Source organism: Felis catus, chromosome B2, assembly GCF_018350175.1.
Source record: "Felis catus isolate Fca126 chromosome B2, F.catus_Fca126_mat1.0, whole genome shotgun sequence".
Classification (NCBI taxonomy): domain Eukaryota; kingdom Metazoa; phylum Chordata; class Mammalia; order Carnivora; family Felidae; genus Felis; species Felis catus.
The window spans coordinates 32600146-32619470 of NC_058372.1; the positions used below are offsets into that span (position 1 = coordinate 32600146).

General features: G+C 53.6%; 1 long non-coding RNA gene across 1 annotated transcript in view; it reads left to right on the forward strand.

The window, feature by feature from the left end:
- LOC109499629 overlaps window positions 1-19325 on the forward strand; it is a 23537-nt gene continuing 4212 nt past the window's right edge. The window contains exons 1-2 of the long non-coding RNA XR_006597690.1: window positions 1-9352; window positions 10932-19288. This is a non-coding gene — a long non-coding RNA (uncharacterized LOC109499629). The remainder of the gene's footprint in view (window positions 9353-10931; window positions 19289-19325) is intronic.

Sequence of the window (19325 nt, forward strand, 5' to 3'; positions counted from 1 at the left end):
GGGGGGGGGGGGGAGGGGGAGTGGGCAGGGGAGCTGGGATAGCCCTTTGGAGGGCCATTTTTAATGTAAAAAGCAGTTTCACTTTGGGAAGCCTCTCCAACAGAAATGCTCCCGTAACTTTGTAAGGATACACATGCAAGGGTAGTTGCCTTGGCCTTGCAGTGTTGAACAAATTAGAAACAGACTGAGCGGTCGTTAATTGGGGGGTGGTGGCTAAATTCACCTGCATCGGTGGATGGGATACAGATGCAGCCTCCCCAAAAATGTGATGGGGATATGGGCACTGATATGGAAACATGTTGATACATTAATTAAAATGAAGCAAGTGACAGAACCATATGTGTCCTAGGGTCCCATTTAAGTTTCTAAAACTATTTGTGTGCATAAAACTTTATATATGTTTATGCATAGAAAAATATCTGGAAGGATCCATCCATATTCTACCTTTAACACTATTTCCTCCGGAGATGGGATTCAGGGTGGGGTAAGGAGTGGGGGGTTGGGGTGGGGAGGACTCACGGTATTTGGTTCTCCCACTGGTGTGGTTCAAATGAGCATGTGTTTCTTCTGTGATAAAAAAGGAAGATCATAGGATATAGCCCTCTGGGACCTCAGATTCATTAGACTGGGGGAGCAGAGGCCAATAGCACTGGGTAGGGTGGACAGGAGGGATGGGCAATCTGTGTATACAGACCGCGAAGACCTTTCCAGAAGTTTTCTGGTGAACAGCATTTTTGTTTTTTGTTTTATTTATCTTTTTATTTTTCAATATATGAAGTTTATTGTCGAATTGGTTTCCATACAACCCCCAGTGCCCATCCCAAAAGGTGCCCTCCTCAATACCCATCACCCACCCTCCCCTCCCTCCCACCCCCCATCAACTCTCAGTTTTTTATTTATTTTTTTAATTTTTCAATGAACAGCATTTTTGAAAGAGGATGCTAGCTTAAGGAAGAGGCGTGGTAGAGGGAAGCTTTATATCGGGAGGTGTTGACCCCTGGGTAGGCTGGGGGCGGGGAGGAAGCAAAAGAAGAGTAATTTCACAGGATCCTAAGGAGAGGGATATTTGGCCAGCCTGGTATGTGCTGAATGACCTGTGGGATCCAAAGTCCCAGTGGAGGAATCACCCTAAAAAAAGAGTGAGGAACATGTTTGGGGGAGGGTATGACCAGATAATCGGCGGTGGGGGTGGGGCGGTGTGCAGAGAGGGTGAGAGGGCCTGGGAGGGAGTTCACGGTTGATGACCTGTGAACCGAGAATGGATGTGTCACCGAAGTGACAAGTGATGGAGACAGTCTAAGAACTTCTGAGGGCAACAGGAAACTCTGGGAATGGAAAAAAGGGTTAGTAAACTGACCTAGCTGGCGACAGAAGGCGGCTGGTTAATCACACCTTCGTAATAGAACAAACCTGCAGTTCTGCATTTTTCTCTTAGCAGAGCTCAAGTGTAAGACGAGAAAGAAAGAAAGGTCAAGCTGTTCCAAGGCTGGGGGAAAAGGCATGGCCGGCCCAGTGTGAAGGGAGATGTAAAGAAGTGACGTGGGGTAGAGGAACCAGATATGGACTTGGAGGCCCCGAGTTGAGATGAGCAGCCCCGGAAGCATTTTGAGAGAAGGGAATTGTGGACAGCCAGGATGGCGCGCCTCTTAGGTGATGTCCAGGTTCAAGGTTTGGCTGTGGGGATGGATGCGTTGCGCAAGTAGACAGGAGTAGAGACAGCTCTGTCTCCACCCGGGAACCTATGCAGGGGGAAGGATTGGGGCAAAGATAAAACCTATGAGCCTGATGCCAGAGCTCTCAATTCATGCATTCAACAAATATTTATTGAGCACCTGCTATGTGCCAGGCACTCTTCCTAGCCTTGGTGGGGAGGTGAATGTGAGAGTCCTCTGGGTTGCTGACAGATGAAGATGGGAAGAAGGGGGGGTGGGGGGCGCCAAGAAGAGGAGGGAGCGTCACCGAGGAAGGGGGTGGGGATAGAATGGTCAGGAAGATGAGGTAAGATGTCAGAGGAGAGTGCTGCCAGGCTGGGATGGATCAGAAAAGGAGCACCTTCTCTTCTTTAGAAGAGCTGGGAGAGGAGCCCTGTCAGGGAAAGGCAGGCTTCGGATGGGGTGAAGGCAGGAAGCTGGTGCGTTTTTCAGCTTCCTCCTGTGCCCCACCCCGCCTTCCTCACACCTCGAGTCTCACAGAAGGGTGCAGGGCCGGTGGAAGGGGAAAGGCGAGTCCTTCCTCGGACACCACGAGGCTCCACTCAGGGACTGTGCCAGGCACTCTTTCCTGTGACATCAGCTCTATGTTCTGGCCCTCATCCACTGCGTGACGGTGGAGAGAAACAGGAAGGGTCAGAGAGGAACGGTAAGACCAGACACAGTGGTAGGAGAGAGAAGCGTCCAGGAGGAGACAGACAAGGATGAAAACAGAGGAGGAGAAGCCAAAAGATAGTCCTGAGGAAAGGGAGGTAGACGCACACAGAGGCCACAGGACTGGACTGCTGGGAGACGGTCAAGCACAGAGCCAAATGGGACCCAAAAGAAGAGAGGGCTATGTGGGGTAACCACCAGACACATCTGGTTCTGCCATGTCTTAGGGGTTCCCGTCAGCCAAGAAAGGTCCTTCCAATGGCTTTTTCCTGTCCTTGAGGCCACCTTGAAGGCACAGGAGAGGGAGAGGTCTGGGGGCAGTGGTGGGGACCAGTGGCGCAGAAAGGGCCTAGAGAGAGGTGGATGGTGATGACCCAAAGACCTGGGTCCACTCCCGGATGGATCTCAGGGAGGATGTCTTTCCTTCTACCTGAACACCCTGGCCCTCAGACACTGGGCCCCCCTTCCAGATTGAGCTCCATTCTTACTCTGTCCCATTCCCCACATTACTGACCTTGTCACTTGACTTGGGCAGCCTGGTCTTCCTTCCCCCTCTCTACTGGCAAACGGGGACCTGCCCATCGGCAGGGCATGAACGATCAAGTTGTGCTCTCTTGGATCCTAGATAAAACTGTGAAGCAGGATGATCTGGGGCTTTCTGCTTCCCCGAAAGGCCAACAAGGCTCTGCTCTAGAAGGAGGGCCACTCTGAGTCTGGAATGGTCTTTCCGGAAGAGCTGGAGGCAGACGCCTTTTAGGGAGGGAAGAGAGCTGAATTCCTGAGGCCTTTTTCCTCCTTTGCCTTCAAAGTCTCTGAGATGACAGGGACCTCAGCAGCCCCGCCAGCAGGTGGTCAGGTCCCTCTCTCTTCCTTCTTTCTCCTGGCTGTCATCTCAGCAACTGCTGCTTCTGGAGGAAGAAAACAAAGGCAGTCAGAGAAGGGACAGCAGGACGTGTGGGGCAGGAGTCCCCCCCCAGGCAGGGACACTGTGTGCCCTCTCCCCAAAGAAGGAGAATCTACCCTGGAGGTCTGCAGGGACAGAGTAACAGATCATTCTAGGGGAGAATAATGGAAGAGGCTACCAAAAAAAAAAAAAAAACAAAAAAACAAAACTTGAAACTGGTTAGAAGAGGGTCCTTACAGCTCCAGGGCCTGTCCCAGCCCCGATACAGCATCATCCTGTGAACTGACTCACCATCCCTGCTGCCAAATCCTTATGCACAGGAGCGATGTACAGATTTGTAGACAGCGCTCCTCTTTCTAGAATGCCTTGAGCTCCGTGACTCCTTCCTCTCGACTAGAGAAAAAAGCCTTGCGAACGTTCTGCTTGAGGTGGCGTGAACAGAACTTCGAGGTGGTCTCAGATGTGGAAACTTCTTGCGGTGTGGGGGCCAAATGAGCTTCTATTGTACTTCCTGCTGGTGGTCTTACCTTTCACTGGCTTCGTGTGCTCAGGGGTGCCCAGACCCTTGTCCCTGTTGCAAGGCCGTACCGGAAGCCATGCTTCCCCACAGGCACTACTTAACTATCTACGAATAAGGTTGGGGGACAAGGCTCCAGCGAGGTCAGTGGGTCCTCCCAGTTTTACTTCCTGGTCTCTATCGCAGGGTCAGTGATGGTCCTCTGTCTTTACACGTCACCCTCTCACATTCTTCTCCAGAGCCACTCTCCAACCCCCTCCGAGGCCTCTCTGTCCTGCTCTGGGCCCAGAGGCACCGGTCCCGAGCCATCGGGAGGCGAATGAAGTCGGAGAGAGTGAGGACTGGCTCTGGGTGTCCCTCGGCGGGACGCTACGGGTCTGGGCCGGGCGCCCTCTGAGCACAGTTGCCCTCTCTGGCTCTCGTAGCCGTGTGTTTCCCCTGCTTTAAGGCCGTCTATTTCTTACTGAAGCGTGTTCTAAATCCTGTCATTGTAGACAGTTGGATCACTGAGCTTTGCTCAAGCTTCCCGGCGTGGCAGGGCCTTTGTCCCTGCTGGCTCCCTGGCTGAGACAGCCCTTCTCTCCAGTGTGGTTTCTCAGTGTCTGAAATCCATGTTTCCTTTCGGTGCGCACACAAATCTGACACTCCACCAATAATTCCAGTGCACTTTATTGGGTAGTGTGGGAGACCCCCCACCCTTATACCCTGCAAGATTAGGCACCACGGATGCTCAGCAGGGCCAGACTGGTTGCTGTGCAACCCACCTGGCAAGGCTTTGCTGGGCTTTACACTGTGTGGTTTGTGTGGCAAAAAAAAAAAAAAAAAAAAAAAAAAAAAAAAAAAGCGCTCTGATGGTTTGTTTTCTAATCTGAATAGGCTATAATTCCGAGACTTTTCCGAGACTTCTGGAATCTTCAGATGGAATGGCTGGATAGGAAGCCTGAACCCCAGCAAGGAAAGGTGGGGCCGGGGGTGGGGAGAGCTGGGGGTCCCCATAGTTGGTGTTGCCGAGAAGAGGAGGCAGAAAATAGAGATGAACCCGGAACTCTGGGTAAAGTCGACGCTTGAGGGTCAGGCACAGGGAGAGAACCAGGGAAGGAGGACTACGAAAAGGCATGGTAGGGGTCGGGAGGATGGAGAGAGAGGGATTAGGAAAAGTTGGTGTCCCAGAAATCAAGGGACAGAGAGAGCCCTGGTGACCATGTCGAATGCCGCCTGTAGGTTACATTTTGAAGGCATCAGCTTGTATCTTGCGGACTTAGCAAGGCTGGTAGGAAGCTGGGCTGGGGGCTGCTTCTGTGGCACGGTAGGAGTGCTGTGTGGCCCCAGCAGGAAGCCGCTTGATGGGGAGATGCCCCCAGAGAAGGAGGGGCTGAGGGTTTCTGAGGACCAAGTCCTGGGGACGGGGGCTGGGACGGGCTGGTGGAAGGCTCGGAGAGACTTTGGGAGAGGCAGGTGCAGCTGGTGGGAGCAGGGGAGGGGTGGACGCAGGCACACTGAGCACCGGGCCCTCCCTGTTCTCGTGAGACTATTGCTGAGGGCATTTTCAGGGTTTTCAGCTAATGGTTGCAAGGTGTCTGGAGACTTCACAGCCAAGTGAAAGGGAGGTAGGTGCCAAGGGCTCACACTGTGCTGGACAGCAGCTTTTCTGAGGTACTTAGAGGCCTGAGAACTTGAAATTGAAAGCCCACGTCGGGGACTGTTCCCGGATTAGGGGTCTCCAAGGAGGCTGAGACAAATGGGCAACAGCTCATAGGAGTGAATGTTGGTGACATGAGGGTCTAAGCAGTGAAGGAAGGAAGTGAACAGGGGCGCCTGGGTGGCTCAGTTGGTTAAGCATCCAACTTTGGCTCGGGTCTCGATCTCGCGGTTTGTGGGTTTGAGCCCTGCGTCAGGCTCTGTGCTGACAGCTCGGAGTCTGGAGCCTCCTTCCAATTCCGTGTCTCTCCTTCTCTGGCCCTACCTTGCTCAGGCTCTTGTCTCTGTCACTCTCTCTCAAAAATAAATAAACCTTAAAAAAAAAAAAAGGAAGCGAGTGAATCCTGGGTGCTGAGACCCCAGTGGGACCCCAGGGCCTGGAGTTCTCCACGAGATTGAAAAATGGGGACGTGTTTTTATAATGACTCCTGGACTATTTGATTATCGTTGTAACCAGCCAACAAACAAAAAGTCAATTGAAAATGTCAAATTTCCCAAATGCCCATCAACTGGATAATGGATAAATAACTTGTGGTATATTTCTAGAGGGGAATACTGTACAATTCCATGCAATAGCTTGGATAAGCCTCAAAAACATGTAACTGTTGAGCAAAAGAGGTCAGACATAAAAGACTAGGTGCTATTTGCCATCCTTTCCATAAAGTTCTACCAACAGGCAAAAGTAATCGGTGGCTTTAGGTTCCAGGATAGTGATGACTCTTGGGGGAAGAGGTCACTAGAAAAGGGAGGTACCGGGGTACCAATTGTTCCCCAGGAGCTCCACAGGCCCATTCAGCCAGTGAAATGCACTGCCTTGTGCATTTGTGACAGGGGCATTTTTCTGTATGCTTATTCTCCTTCAAAAAAAAAAAAAAGCTTACTTTAAAAAAGAGGGAGACTATCTCATGCGAAGCAATAATTCCCTTGGGCTCCAAGGCCAGTCCCTTCTGAGATCACCTCCGATAACAGAAGTTGGGCCTCCTGGCCAGTTGGAAGCAGCAGGTATGAAGATGGCAATGATTCTCCCTCTCCAGTGCCATCCCCTCCGTCTTCTCCCCCTGCCCTCGTCCGTTATGACGAAAGGCATTCTTGATGCCCAACCACATCATAAATAACTAAAGGCCATTTCCCCTCTGGAATCGTCCAAGCTTTGTGTCTAGTGTCTCCTGAAGCAAGGCCTACAGCTATGGCCTTTGTCTAAAACGGAGTACCTGGGAGGTAGCTGAGGCTATCCCTCTGCTAGAGGGTGCCAGCTCCCCTCAGCAGGCCGTACAGGGCCCCGCAGTCCCAGATCCACCCGGGAGGGGTGCCTTTTCTAATTGGCCCCAAGGTGCCCAAGAGATCCTCAACATCCCTGCTAGAAGTTGTTGGGCAACCATGCTCGAGGTCTTACGATGTCCGGGCCAGAAAGAAGGGAGCGTGAGGGTTTAACCATAGTGTTACACGGTAACAATAGTGATGGGTATAGACCCTTTTATTGTTCAAAGCACTCGCACGGACATGATGTGTGGCCAAGGCTTTGCCCGGGTCCCGGCAAGAAGGATAGAAGCATCTCTCCTGGCCACAGCTCCTCTGGCTCCCCCAGGAGCCAACTGGGTGGTGGTGAGAGAGGGCTAGTTTGGACACTGTGCACAACAGTCCTTCTCCCTCTGTGTGTCACTGGCAGACGCGAGGGTACGTCTGCCTTTATTAGTTCATAAGACATGTGTTGTCTGGGGTTCTGTGTGTCCTGCCGTCATTCGGTCGCTGATGGAATCTCTCTGTGGCCACAGTCATTCTCAGTTCCCGCTTTCGGTGGCTGTGAGGGGCCCACTGGGTGTATGTGAGGAGCCTGGGGCTCTGCCCGTCCCCAGGCTGCCCCTCCCAGTGGGCTTGTTGCTCACAGTGGCTTTGCAGTGGGCATTCTGTGGGGTCTGGTCATGGCCCTAGACTTTCTGTCCTATGTTGTGTTTTGTTTTGTTTTTCCTTCTCTGTGTTCAAGTCTTCTCCAAGGCTTTCTGTGGGGTTTTTGCTCTTTAAACAATTCCTTTTGATTTTTTTCCCTTATGAAAGGTCACATTTCATCTTGGTTCCTTTCCCGGAAATTGAGTACCAGGGAGGGCGTACTAGGGCTATCCCTCTGCCACCAGAGCGTTAAAGATCATGTGGGCACTGAGAGCCTCGATACCGCCCTGAGGACCCCTCCCACTCCAAAGTCTGTCACTTTGGAGAATGGACCCAGCCTATTTCCCGTCTTTATGGATGAGAAAACTCTGTATTTGAGGACACAGCCACGTATCTTCACTGAGAGCCTCACCTCTGTTGCTCGTCCTGAAGAGGCAGTGAGCAATCTGAGCCCAGAGAGGGGGAGTTTTATTCCGAGGAGTAAAGTGGCAACTGACTGATGGGAATAACGTTTGGAGCTCATCATCCAGCAAAGTGGCACAACTAGAAAAGACGAAAGGTCTAGAGAGCTTTGGGGAACGTCGCAGGGCAATTAGTAAAAAGAGCTTTAGTTATCGACAACGAGTCCATTATGGCCACGTTACCGCGGTTCGCTGATCCGCGCAATGGAGGATTGTTTGAGCAGCCTCCTGCCTTCTTCCCTCCTGTAGAATTTCTCATCGGTCAGAGCCACTGTCATCGGTCCAGCTGCCTTCCGCCAGTTGTGTCTCACTCACTTCTGTGGGGACGGCACCAGCCACGCCGTTTGATTTCTCGACTTGGGATGCGCTTGTAGGAACAGCTAGGGATTTGTCTTTGCTTTTTGCCCCTCCCCGGGCCTGCCAGTGGTCAGATTACGCGGGTGAATGTTACCATTTGCTTTCCATCCCTTTGCATTTCCTCCTGACTACTGGCCGTCACTGGGCAGGTACCAATCGGAATCTCGGTGCAGTTTGGCACCAATTGTCATTTGCTCCTATTTTCGATAAAAAACTACTCCGATTCCATTTGCATCACAGTCCCAGCAACTTGGAGCCCTTTATCCAGCCAGTGCTCAGAGGCCCCGCCTGTCTTGTGTAACCGCATCAGAACGCTCGGAGGAGCAGAATTGGAGGACAACGAATCCAGCAGGAGAGTAGGGGTGCTAGAATGAAGTGGTGACCCGGCCTGGGTATCGGCTGGGCCAGAGAACGTGGTAGCAAGCACTCGCTATGTGTGGGTTGACCTGGAGATCGGAGGTTCTAGACCTTGGCGAGTTACCAAGGGGGCTGGGGAGGCGAAGAGGATGAGGCAGAGAGAGACAGTGAAGAAGACCCCAATGTCTAAGGGGAAAGGGAGAGGCGTGAAGATTCGTAGTGGGGCAGGATGCTCCGTGGATAAGGCGTGGCTGGGAGGATAGCCGTTTGGGGGCGTTGGGAGCAGAGAAGGGAGGAGGGGAAATGATGGCCACCCTTTTGGGCCATATATATGCAAATGATTGACAGTATGAGGGGGAACTCTTGAGGGCAGCTTGTCTCTGGCAGTGGCCGCAGCTCCCCCTCTCCCTTCTGCCTCCTGACCACCCACTTGCACCAACAACAGAGTCTGCCGTCAGCCCACCTCCAGCCGGGCTGAAAGAGCCTCTTTCCTGGGCGTGGAGGTGGCCAAGCCCTGCCTTTCTCTCCCTCCTGCGTGCCCCCAAATCCAAACTCCTGAAGCCCCCCAACCACCCCCCGCCAGGACCCTTCCCCCACTTGCTTCCTCATCCCCAGCAAACTCTCCAGAACCATCTAGCCCTCAGCTGGTTTGTCCTCTGGGCCTCTCCCCTCCACATGACTTTACTTTAGCGAGACAACTAGGAAGCAGCAGGAGACAGGCCTCCAAGGGCTCCTCCTTCCTCCTGCCCCAGGAGTCGTTCTGTAGTGTCACTAAAGAGTCTATGGCTCTTTGGGGCACATGGGTGGCTCAGTCAGCTGAGCGTCTGGCTTCGGCTCAGGTCATGATCTCACGGTTCGTGAGTTCGAGCCCCGTGTTGGGCTCTGGGCTGACAGCTCGGAGCCTGGGGTCTGCTTCCTATTCTGTGTCTCCCTTTTTCTCTGCTCCTCCCCTGCTCACACGCTATCTCTCTCTCAAAAATAAATAAAGATTGGGGCGCCTGGGTGGCGCAGTCGGTTAAGCGTCCGACTTCAGCCAGGTCACGATCTCGCGGTCCATGGGTTCGAGCCCCGCGTCAGGCTCTGGGCTGATGGCTCAGAGCCTGGAGCCTGTTTCCGATTCTGTGTCTCCCTCTCTCTCTGCCCCTCCCCCGTTCATGCTCTGTCTCTCTCTGTCCCAAAAATAAAAACGTTGAAAAAAAAATAAAAAATAAATAAATAAACAAATAAAGATTAAAATAATAATATGTGGCTATTTTTTGGTGGTGGCTGGGGGAGGGGGAAGTATCTAGATACCTACAACATCCCCCCCTCCTCGCACCCTCCTCGCTTCTATCACCTTTGACCTGCTCTCCGAGGTCTGGGACCTCGTCCTCCACTCCAGCCCACCACCATCTCCGCAGTCCTCCAACAACAGAGATTTTATTGTCTGAATCCCATATTGTATTTACTGTTTTATGAAACTCCATTTATGGCTTAACTTCGGTTTTAATCTCTAAGACTAAAGCAAGATAATATATTGAAGATAGAGCTGACCCAGCATTTTTTGCAAAGCTCCTCCTCCCCCTGCCCCGCCCCTGCACACCCACCCTGGGGATAACTGCGGAGCTTCAGGGAAGCCAGGCTGCCTGTGTAATGGTGGGCGGTGGTCCTGTATTAAAAGATATTGAATATTCCTGGACGCTGGCTATAGACAACAATGACATTTGCTCCAACGACTGATGACAGCTCAGTGAGGGTGGAAGAGAGGAGTTCAAGGGCAATGCAGGAGTTAAACCTGGTGCTTGGGACGCTCTCAGGAGCAAGGGAATATAGGAAAGGCTCAGGTGGGTGAGATAGGGGTGAGGTAGGGGGTGAAGGGACCAAGAAGGGAAGATTTGCTTAGGAAAGCTGTGGACTTGGACACTGGGCTGAGGGGACAGACCTTAGGGTTTCCTAAGCCAGACCATCGTCTAAGTGGGCAGGCTGGGCTTTGGAACTGCTGCTTTGCATATGGGACCAGAGGGCCCCATAATCAGTCCTGTCCCGGCCAGGTCAGTTCAGAGGGAGGGCTGTAGGGGACCGATAGGGTTTGGGGAACAGGGAGGGGAAGGAAGGGGGTCCCTCCCAGGGCGGGGCTGGCGTCCACAACCAGGCTCCAGGACGGCTGGAAGCAGGGGACAGCCCAGGTGGCCCAGGAATACAGGCCAAACTGAACTGAACAGTGGAGGCAATAAATCATCCTTCAGATGTTCTTTTTTTTTTTTTTAAATATTTATTTACTTTTGAGAGAGACAGAGAGCATGAGAGGCAGAGGGGCAGAGAGAGGAGGAGACACAGAACCTGAAGCAGGCTCCAGGCTCCGAGCTGTCAGCACAGAGCCCGATGCGGGGCTCGAACTCACGGACCGTGAGATCATGACCTGAGCTGAAGTTGGACGCTTAACCAACTGAGCCACCCAGGGGCCCCTGGATGTTCTTGCACCCTAGGGAGGGACAGAACAGAGTGGGGACTGGGGGAGAGGACCTCTGATATGATCTTAGTCTGGGCTGTGCTTGTCTTTCCTCTTCAGTAGTAACTGGCTGGGGATGAGGCAGCAGGGCAGGCTCCTGGCGGGGTGATGGGAGTAGAGTTCCCACCAGAGACAAGCCTGGGAGACTGTCAGGCAGAGGGGCCTCCAGAGAGCCCTGGATGGCCAGCGGCTTTTCCTTAGGGAGCAGAGATCTTGCCTTCCTCCGAGCCCTAATCGGTTCCCAGAAGAGACACTGTCTGGCTTCTCCTGACACACGTTTCTTCTGTGTGTTGTTGGCTCCTCCTTCCCAGTCCAGCTCAGCTAACTGTCCTCCCAGAAAAGCCTTCTCTGATGTCCTTCAGCTCCAGAGGCCTCCCTCCACCCCCCAAGACTCTCCTGTTGGTCCTATTTTCTTGACATTATCTGGATAGACCTTGTCCATCTTGGTTTTCTTATTGGTTGCCTGTCTTTCCTCCCTAGAGGGTAAGCTCCATGCGGGGTGGGTGGGCGGCAGGGGGTGCTGGTCATTCTTGACTGCAGCTGTACCTTCAGCTTCTAGGATGGGGCCTGACACAGTTAGGCCCTCAATGAGTATTTGTTGAATGGATGAATGGGTGGGTGACAACAGATGGACAAGCACCAGGTCTCTGGGACGAGAGTTGCATCAAGGTCCCGCCAGGCACTGATAGAGAATGCATCTTGGGGCCCGGGGCTGGCTAATGTTTGCTCCCTGACAGATGGCACGCTGAGAGATTCGTGGAATGGGATTTAAGCCTGGTTTCATTTGAGCCTGAACCCCTTGGAGGCAGGGAAAGGGAGGACCAAAAATGTACAGTTCTATTCTCCCTGCCTAGGCATGGGGTCGGCTCTGGAGGGCCAGGCAGTCCACAGGGGTGTCTGAGGGTCAGAGAGGGAGAAGTGTGGTCCCCAGGCTGTCTGATGGAGTGGAGGTGTGGTGCTGTGCATACAGAGACTGTGGGGTGTCACAGTCCTTGGGTGACAGTGCTCAGTCCAGTGGCAGACAGGCAGGGCCTTGGACTACGTGCGGGAACAGGTGGCACTTCCCCCCCAGACCCTTGTCCCCTCCCTCCCCACCCCCACTCAAATACCCAAGTTGTGGATGGAGACTCTAACCTGGACCTCTTTCCAGCTTTAGCGTAGGTGGTTCCGGCCCTGTTCTCCTTTTCTAGCTAACAGCGCCGTCACCGCTGCCTCTGAGACCCCAGCATGGCCAACACAGCGAAAAGGAATGGAAGGTACCTAGAGATCTCCCCCTGGCCCGCAGGGTCCCGCTACCTCCCAAGTTCAGAAAATGTCAGACAGCGGGACAGGGAAGCTCAGAGAGGAACTTAAGAACTTCACTGAAGGTGGATTCTAGAATAGGTTAGTGATGCCTTTTTCTTCTAAGGGGCTCCTTCCCTCTTTCTACATTTGCAAGGGAGTTCAAATCTTTTTTTTTTTTTTTTTAAGAGAGAAAATATCTGAGCTTGGAAAGAGGAACCCCAAGCTGATACCAGTCTGGGTTGGGGATCTTTGAGGATGGACAAAACTATTCAAGCAGCAAGGATCAGAGGGCAGATTGCCCGTCACCCCACCCATGTCCTCTTGGCCTGACCAGCCTTGGCCAGGCCCCTCACCCCTGATGGGAGGTCTGGAAGCATCCCATCACATCTCCAAAGAGCATTAAACGTTGAGCCTTGGGGAGCCTCTAGGGCTTGGCGTCTGGGCCCAGGAGATGTAGAGAAAGGCATGGCTTTGGACTCTCCACACTTGTCCCTTGGGCATTGATCTGATGAGCCTCTGCAGCCTCCCATGCTGCCGTCCCCAGAGAGCAAGGTGCCCCATTGGGCATTTCCTCTGCATGGACCCACCATCTATCACATCTGCCCCTGGCTGTGGCATGCCAATCTCCCTTATCTCAGCCTCCCATGATGATAGCAGGGCTCTTGCCGTGTAAGCCCCATCCTGCTTCCTGGTCTTGGGTCCATCCCTGTGGGACCCTCTCTTGCTTGAACCTCAGGGTCTCAGTGCCGGGTCCTCGTCCCCTTCATAGCTGCCACCTGTTCAACTTTCACAGGCTCTTCTCCCTGCACTCAGCGGTGGCCTGGGAGAGGCGCTCCAGCTGCCAGGCCAGTCACCTCCTGGTCAGGCATAGAGTCCTGTCCATTTTTAATGCTTGTCTGCCAAGGACAGTGGGGCAACATAACGTAAAGATGTTCAGGAAATCTCAGACATGACACGAAACACTTGTCTCTGACCAAGCGGAAGTGTCCGTGGCTGGGGAAGGTCTCATCCTCTGGTTGGTTCTTCATGGCTTTCACCTTCATACCTCTTTGGATTTTCTTGAGTCTCCTGAAGGACAGCTGTGATCCAGTTTGTTCTGGGTATTGTATGTGCATTCACAGACTGTAGGAAGTGAAGGGGAAGGATGGGGGGGTGGGTGGGCAGAATCGGCCAGTTGGGGCAGCACAGGAAGATCCCATTGCAAGTGGGGCCACTGTCCCCGATGGTGGGAGCTGAGACAGCCTGAGATCAATGGGGGCCATGACAGATCCTTGTATCAGTCCCTGGGCCTCCCTGGCAGCCCACAGGACCCCTGTCAGTCAGAGAAGACCAAGTAAGGGGTCTTATGAAATGCTCACTGGATGGTACAGGACGAGGGGGCTTTCTGGGCAGGAACACCCACACTGAAGGACTTCAAAGGAGGCAGTCCCCTTTGGGACTGATCCTGCCTGATAGTCTGGTTCATAACTTAAGTTCATAGACTTAGGAAGCTGGAGTAGGTAAAGCTAAGGGGATGGACGGAGGGTTAAGGGTTAGTCCCAAATAGCCACTAAAGAAGCCTGTGTATGGCACTTGGGATCCTAACAGTGGGGAAGGTGCAGGAATGATGTGGGCCCTACTTGCAAGAAGGGGAAGCAGAGAGAGTGTGAGAATTGCCTCCTAAGAATCTGGGTCGGAGCCAGGAAGAGCTTTAGTCCCAAAGCATTGTCCCTGATTGAAGAGCTTGGAAGTAGAGAGGACCTGGGGTCAGGGCCTTGTGTCAGGACTGTCCCTGGGGCCGGGTCCCTCTGGATGGTGGCCTGGCCTTGAACTTGGGTCTGAATGGCCAGAGACTCTTCCTCCACGAGGTGCTTGCCTTCTGCTAGCCTCAACTTTTCAGGAAGAGAATATATGCAAAACAGGGATTGGGGTGGTTTGGGGATGGGATGGGGCTTTGGGCTCTTAATGGACTAGGATGACATCAACTCCTATGGCGGACTGGCCAATTTCCACACCAAAAAAAAAAAAAAACCAAACAAACAAACAAACAAAAAAAAACCCATCTGGGAGCAAGGGAGCAAACCCAGGAATAAAGGCCATATAGAGAAGTGACCCAGCATTATAGCTAAAGTTGGCATATGGGAGCATTCCAATTTGTTCTAGAAAGGACAAAGAGGCAGTGGAAAAAATCACCAGTTCCTGGTTCTATCGCCTACATTAGCTACAATCCCAGGGGTTAGCAAACTAGGTTTTAGTTCTGAAAGAAGAGTGTCTAACTCTCTCTGTCATCCTGAGTGGTATGTTGAGGACCAGGCTGAGCGAGCTGGACTATGGAATTTTTCCTTAAGTGAGGTCCAGGCAGAAAAGGAGGGATCCTGGGAAGGAGAAGAGAGAAAGAGAAACCCCTCTCCAGGGTTCAGCCCCAGAGCCTCTGGGGAGAGCATTACTAGCTGAGTACATCGAAAACAAAGGGCAAGTGTCCCCATGGCCACCTGGGCACAGACCTACACCTGGGCCACCTTTCATGGGCAGACTGCAGGGTTAGACTCTTTAGTTTTCTTGGGCTGCCCTGGTCCCCATGTGCTTTAGGAAAGACCCAGAAGAGGCTGGCTTTTCGACTGGAGGTGCCCAGGTGTAAGGGTCACTCCGGCGTGGACACCGCGCTGGACCCCGTGGAGGCCGGAGCTGGCTCAGAGTGCCAGCAGGGGCACTGCTTGGGCCACAGAAGGAGCCACAACCCTGCACCCATGGGGCAAGGAGTCCCACCCTGAAGACCGGAGCAGGTACATATGGGGCCTCGCAGAGACTCTCCATCAGTGAATGGGACTGGACTTTAAACCAGATTGAGCATTCGGGCACAGCTTTTTTTTTTTTTTTTTTTAGTTTAATTTAATTTACTTTTTTTTTCAATATATGAAGTTTATTGTCAATTTGGTTTCCATACAACGCCCAGTGCTCATCCCAAAAGGCGGGCACAGCTTTTTTAAGCTATAGCCCAAATAAATTTCATTTTCTCTGTCCAATTGTGTCGTGTTGGTTAAATGTGGCAGCCCTTCCCCATCAGCCACCATTGTTGTCAGAAGATGTAGTATTTCTGCCTTCACTCAAGAGGGCTCCCAGGGCGCCTGGGTGGCTCAGTGCGTTAAGTGGCCGACTTCGGCTCAGGGTCATGATCTCGCGGTCTGTGAGTTCGAGCCCCGCGTCGGGCTCTGTGCTGACAGCTCAGAGCCTGGAGCCTGTTTCAGATTCTGTGTCTCCCTCCCTCTGACCCTCCCCCGTTCATGCTCTGTCTCTCTCTGTCTCAAAAATAAATAAACGTTAAAAAAAAATTTAAAAAAGAGGGCTCCCTGGCTGCCAGCATCCCCTGGTCCTTTCCAAGGTGTTTACTGGGTCATTAGCGTTGAGACCCAGAGAGCCAAGCGCTGATACTGACTGATTCCACCTATGGCCTTGGACTGAACATCCTGTGTAGCATCCTGGGCCCGAAGTCTACAACAGAGGAGCCAAACACACACATCTGTGCTTGGATCCCAGACACGCCCCCAGCCTTGAGGTCCAGATGATCCCTGGAGGCTGGATCAAGGGAGTGCCTCCTTAGGGTCTCCTAATCGACCCTCCAGGAGCAGGGAACAGGCCAAGGTGGGTAGGGGAGCTAGACAGACCACAGGGTTGGAGATCAGGCGGTTGAGTACTCCCTCCTCCCCGGGAAAGGAGGACTAAGGTCCTCAGCTCAGATGGAAGATTAGAACGCAGTGTCATAAAGGTTGTAAGAGCCTGGGAACATCCTGATGGGGCTTTGTGGCCCAGGAGGGTGCCTGAACAGTCTCCTGACCAGGGATGATGGCACAGTGGCAGGGAAAGGAGGTGCTTCCAGGTCCCCGGTGGGCAGCCAGGACATCTGAGGAGGGCAGGAGTCTCCCCAAGGATCTTGGCCAGTGGCCCAGGCACCCACTGGGAGAGGAACTGTGGAGGTTGGCAAACTGGGGCTGGGACCCAAGCCATCGGGACCTTGTCTGTCTTTCCGTCGTCCTTAGCAGGTCACCTCCACCCTCGTGCTCAGAAGATGCTAATGTTCCTCCAGGGACCATGCCCAGAAGAAAGGGACAGAAGGCCTGATGGGGCGCACTGGGCCTGTCCCCTTTGTGCTTATATCTCATCAGCCAGAACCGCCTCACGTGCTATCCCCACGTGCAGTCACTGAGAATCACCAGGGAGGACGAAGGGCCTTGGGGTGCACACCAGCACCCCAGTCGACTGTGCCCTGGCATAGCTGCCTCCCTGTCTCCTCCTCCATTTTGCCAAAGGCCCCCACGTGGGGGGCAGAGTCCTGGCTTCAACAGCCTTCCCGCTGGCCCCTGAAGAGTGGATTGGCATTTTATGGCAATTTGGCAGAAAGCACGATGGATATGGCCTCTGCCACCACAGAGGGGGCAGTGGTGGGGTAAGTGGAGGCTGGGGACAGCACAACGGATTGGAAAGCACGTAGAAGAGGCGTGGATCCCAGTCTAGAGGGGGCAATGGGCAGGGAGAACTTCCAGGAGGCGGGAGCTGTCCTGGCTAAAACCTAAAAGGCAGACAAGAGCAAGTTGGGAAGGAATCCAAGAGGGTGACAAGTGACAGAGCTAAGGAACAGGGAAGAATCTGGAGGGTGCGGGAAGAACCGAGGTTGGAGAAGCAGGCCCAGCGCAGGGCGTCCAGAGCTGTGGGTGTGGGGCAGGGAATAAAACCAAGGGTGGCCTGGGGCGCAGTCCCTTGGTGCTGCGGGGTCCTTGGGGGGTGGGGGGCTGGGTGAGATCACAGGCCTCCGCAGAGACCCTGCACCTAAGGCCCTACTTGGAGCACCAGGGCTGGTGACCTCAGGGCATTTAACTGCTGGTACTTGGGGGGGGGGGGCTGGGGCAAGGGTGCAGGATAAAGGAGGGGGGCCTCACGGAAGGGAGATCAGGGTTCAGTAGATACTCTCTTCCATATGCAATAGGAGGTGTGGCTTCTGTCAAGAGGGGCCGGTACAAGAGGGGACTAACTAGGCTCTAGCTAAGGGCCAACTAGAGGCTGACTAGGAGCCCGCCTTTCTGGCGGGGCAGGATCAGCACGGGGTTGCGGCCAGGGTGGTCTGGGCAGGAGTGCGGCCACAGAAGGCTGGCACGAAGTCACTCGCCTCCTTCTTACCAAATCCAGGCATCCCGTTCTACTCCATCATGCCACCCGAATCCTCTCTTTGGGCTTTATAACCTCGAATCTAAACCTGATCCCTACCTACACCTAAAAAGGAAATTTGGGGGAAAATGAAAATGCTGAATTTGTTTAAATTGTCATAAAAGAAGATAGTCATTCGTAGATTTTCATGAGTAACCGGAAATGTTCACAAAGCACTTTGTGTTATGATGGGAAAGACAAGAAGCATGCTTATCAGTTATTTAGTGCCTACTATATGCCTTCTCTTCACTGGTGGGCAGCGACAGCCCCTTCCCACCCCCATTCCCCCACCCCTACCCCCCCACCAAGCTCCGTCCCTGCCACTCAGAGCGAGATGGCTTAGTGGACTAAAGCCCCTAAACATACTCTTTGCCCAGAGAAAAATCCTGTCTGCACTTGGCCCAGGAATGGAGACACAGCCCCGGTGACCTCCCCCTTTTGACTGCCTCCCCCTTCTGACTGCCTTTTGAGCCCTGAGTGGTGGGAGAAGGTGTAGGTTTCATTTGCCAGGGAGGTGGGGCAGGTGGGAGGGGAGGTTGGTGGGAGCTGGGGAAAAGTCGGTGGGAGCCCCAGGAAGCTTAGGTGAAGTTATACTGGATGCTACTGGAAGGGTGAGCACAGCTAGGAGAGACTGAGCCTGAGTTGGGGGGGGTGGGGGTGAGGAGATGACCCAGCTCCTGGGCTCCAGGTTCTGCAGGGCTGTGTGATACCCTGCCTTCTGGGGCTGCACTCCGTGGCACTTCCTACTTGGGTTTTATGGCAAGGTTCCTTAGCCCCTGAGCGGGACACATCTGAGCCTATAAAACGGGCAGCTTGTTTCTCATGGGATCTCTGGGGAGGAAAAAAATACTGATAAAGCATTTCCGATTCTAAGAAGGATGCCTCACATACAGCAAGTGCTGTGGGGGAGGGGGGGATGGTGGGGAAACTGAGCAATCACGTAGGACTACGTGGAAACACAGATGGCCTAACCTCTCTCCACCCCACTTCCGCACTCAGCCCACGCTTCTGGTCCCACCAAACTGCCCACCTCTCTGCAAGTGCCCCCTGCCCCTTGTGGTCTCTGCTTTCAGTTCGTCTCGGTTCTCTGGATCTGAAATGCCCTGGCCCTTGCTTCTTGTCACCCTCCAGCCCCCTCTCCTCCATTTAAGGATCTCCTCCCCGCCCCCTCCCTCCTGACAGCCTTGGGAGCGGGGCTGCCAGCTCCTGGCTGGGCCCTCAGCTGCACACACACCTGTGCTGTGGAAGAAAGTTCTCTGGCTCCACAGAGGGCCAGGTGAGAACGCCCAGTCCCAGCCCTAGAAGCGGGGAACGTCTCAATGGCCAGGCAAGGAGGCCGAAGTCCGCCCTGGTTCTTCCGATTCCCGGACCCTGACACCCTTTCAGCCATCCCCAAAGGGACTGCGGGGTGTGGCAGCTGGCAGCAGCTGTCCAGGGCCAGGAGTCCTTCCAACCGTCACCGACATTGACCATCCTGTCAAGGAGTGCCACAGTCACTGCGTGATGGACTGCTCTCGTCCCTCCACATCCATCCCTGCCTTTGTGATAAAACCCTGCTTTTGGGGTGGAAATGAAGTGATTGCACAATCCCACAGCCCTCCTTGGCAGCCGCGTGCGGCCACGTGTGGATTTCAGGAAGCCCGGAAAGGGGACAAGTGTGTTCCTCTTCCCGCTGCCCCTGGGCTGGAAGGCGGACAAGTGATTGGCTGTCATCTCTGACCACGAGACGGAGGCCACGTTGTGAGGACAGAAGAGCAACGGCTGACCACCAAGGACCAGCCCCGGATTGCCTGTATCAAGGTGAGAGAGAAACTTCTGTCCTGTTTGTCCCCCATCA